Source organism: Amblyomma maculatum, unplaced genomic scaffold (assembly GCF_055883805.1).
Source record: "Amblyomma maculatum isolate TAMU_Amacu unplaced genomic scaffold, ASM5588380v1 scaffold_13, whole genome shotgun sequence".
Lineage (NCBI taxonomy): Eukaryota > Metazoa > Arthropoda > Arachnida > Ixodida > Ixodidae > Amblyomma > Amblyomma maculatum.
This window is the reverse complement of record NW_028146738.1, coordinates 19,258,912-19,262,021: the sequence shown is the minus strand read 5'-3', so window position 1 is coordinate 19,262,021 and position 3,110 is coordinate 19,258,912. Positions and strand designations below refer to the sequence as shown.

General features: G+C 59.5%; 1 pseudogene; it reads right to left on the bottom strand.

Moving 5' to 3' along the window:
- Positions 1–612: 612 nt before the first annotated feature.
- On the bottom strand, positions 613–2,799 carry LOC146172301 (uncharacterized; annotated as a pseudogene).
- Between the last annotated feature and the right edge of the window lie 311 nt (positions 2,800–3,110).

Below are 3,110 nucleotides of genomic sequence, written 5' to 3'. Positions count from 1 at the left end.
GGCGAGGCCTTCATTTGTGGTGCTGCCATGAGGTCTAGTTTTGTTCGGAGCGAAGAGCATTTCTTGAGCGCTTTACACAAGAGTGATGCCGACAGTACAAATACTACTTCCCACAGCTGTGTCTGCCACTGCACAGGGCAATGATGCACATAATAAATAATAAAATGTATTATTTCCTTCTTCCAGTACAAATGCAGGCCTGCCAAAGCCTCCAAAGCATCAGAGAAGCAATTCTTATATAATTGTGCGTAACGCTGTGACCATGGGCTATATGCATTATCAAATAATAGAAAACGGGTGCTCTCGGCAGACAGCAGAGTTCGACGCAGGGTTGACATCAGGGGTTTCTTGAGGGGTACGAGACCCCCCGCTCTCAAGTGTATAAGGAACGCAGGACAAAACAGCAGGTTGCCATCTTTTATTCTTGTCAGTGCTTACAGAACATGTCTTCTCTGTTGTCTCGTTAAGCAGACGTTAAGCACTGGATCAACCACAATCACAGCAAACACCTGCTTTAAAACAATAACTTGGCTCTTGTGGGGACCACAATGCGTGCGACAATGACGTCCTTCGGCCGCGAGGGCCAATATAATAACACGTGCACCGCCACCTTCAGTAGAAACGTGTCGGCTGGCCCGGATAGCCGGGGTGACGCTGCGTGGCCGTGGCTGTAGCGGAGGCTGCAGCCGTGATCTGATACTGCTGCGCTTAGTAGGACGACGGCTTGGGCTGCGGGCTGGCCAGCGCGAGCGCGGCCGCCGATCGGGCTGTCGAGGCCAGAGTGCGCATCGGAAGCATCGAAGACTGTGACGCAAAGAACTTCTCCTCATGATGGAAGCGCGGTTTCTGCAGTCCGTGCTCCTGTGGCTGCGGCGCCACGGGTCTGCCGGGGTAGCCGGTGGCAGCTGCTGCAGCCGTGGCTTGCTGCTGTTGTCGCTGAGCAGCGGCGGCCTGTTGCTGCTCGGCGGTGGCTGCCTGCTGCTGTTTGTGTGCCAGGTGAAAGTTGTCCGTGGCAACGATGTTCTGCTGCTTAACGACCGCAGCCGCCGCCGCGGCTGCTGCTGTGCCCGCGGACTCGTGGTGGTGCGGGAACCACTGCATCGGGTAGGCCTGGTAAGGAACGGCGGTAGCGGGCGCCATCGCGGGCCCTGAGCCCTGTCCCGGCGCGTGCGCGTAGTAGATGGGCCCATGACTCATGGCGTAGGCCGGGATTAGCTTTGGGGCTCCATATGCCGAGCCAGGGATTTCGGCCCTCTATGCGTATGGCTGTTGAGGAAAGACGCCCGACTGCTGCGGCACCACGGGTACGCCGGGGTAGCCGGCGGCAGCTGCTGCAGCCGCGGCTTGCTGCTGTTGTCGCTGAGTAGCGGTGGCAGCTGCGGTGGCAGCTGCGGCGGCCTGTTGCTGCTGCTTTTGCTGCTCGGCGGTGGCTACCTGTTGCTGTTCGTGTGCCAGGTGAAAGTTGTCCGTGTCAACGATGTTCTGCTGCTTGACGACCGCAGCCGCCGCCGCAGCTGCTGCTGTGCCCGCGGACTCGTGGTGGTGCGGGAACCGCTGCATCGGGTAGGACTGGTAAGGAACGGTGGTAGCGGTCGCCATCGCGGGCCCCAAGACCTGTCCCGGCACGAGCGCGTAGTAGATGGGCCCATGACTCATGGTGTAGGCCGGGATTAGCTTTGGGGCTCGATACGCCGAGCCAGGGATTTCGGCCCTGTATGCGTATGGCTGTTGAGGAAAGACGCCCGACTGCTGCGGCACCACGGGTACGCCGGGGTAGCCGGCGGCAGCTGCTGCAGCCGCGGCTTGCTGCTGTTGTAGCTGAGTAGCGGCGGCAGCTGCGGCGGCCTGTTGCTGCTGCTTTTGCTGCTCGGCGGTGGCTGCCTGCTGCTGTTCGTGTGCCAGGTGAAAGTTGTCCATGGCAACGATGTTCTGCTGCTTGACGACCGCAGCCGCCGCCGCGGCTGCTGCTGTGCCCGCGGACTCGTGGTGGTGCGGGAACCGCTGCATCGGGTAGGCCTGGTAAGGAACGGTGGCAGCGGGCGCCATCGCGGGCCCCGAGACCTGTCCCGGCACGAGCGCGTAGTAGATGGGCCCATGACTCATGACGTAGGCCTGGATTAGCTTTGGGGCTCCATACGCCGAGCCAGAGATTTCGGTACTGTATGCGTATGGATGTTGAGGAAAGAAGCCCGACTGCGGCGGCGTCGGCTCCTGCGAGGACGAGGACTCGGCTTGCGTTGACGGCGGCAGCAGAGACGGAGTCATTGTCCTCTTCAGCGGCGCCCGGTGCAGGACGCTCGAGTTCTGAGGGACCAGCTGCGCCAGGTTGTGCATGAAGTGCACTCTGTTCATCTCCTGGATGTAGAGGTGCTGAGGCGCTGCGGAGGCGGCGGCAGCGCCAGGCGCCGCAGCAGCAGGTTGCTGCTGCTGCTGCTGCTGCTGTCGCTGCTGCTGCTGCAGGTACGAGTGGTGGTTGAGCGCTGCCTTCTTGTTGGCCTCCTTGAGTGCTTGCTTCCTTTTGTCTTCCTCGTGAAACACCTTCTTGAGCTGCATGAAGAGCTGGTGCTTCTTCTCTTTCAGTGTGACCAGCTTCTTCTCAGACTGCTGCACCTGGTCGTGGATCTCTTCTAGCGCCTTCGCGTGCTGTCGACGCTTGAGCTCTTGCCCTCGTCGCACCCGCTCTGCGGCAGCGTCGGCCTCCTGCTCTTGCTTCTTCTTCTCGCGTTGGCGCATTATGTGATTCTTGAGCGCAGCCCGCACGGCCATGGTTATCTCGGGTCGCTCGACCACTGCCGGCATCTTCGCATGTTTGCGTGGCATTTGTGTCCGCGACTGCAATGGAGACCTGCTCTTGTGACGCAGCTGTTCCTCTTTGGTTGTCTTCGCTTTTCTTCCGTGTGATTGAGAGCCCCTGTCAGAAAAAAAGTGATGAGTAGCAAGACGGAGCTCAGGACAACAGCAAACGCCCGCAGTGAAAGAAGGTTTTACATGAAAGCACATCAAACTCTTGAAGCCAATGCAGACTATACGCCACCAGTCAATGACCCCTACAAGCAAAGCAACACCTCATTGAATCTACAAACACAGGCACGCGCACTCATCAGAGGGAA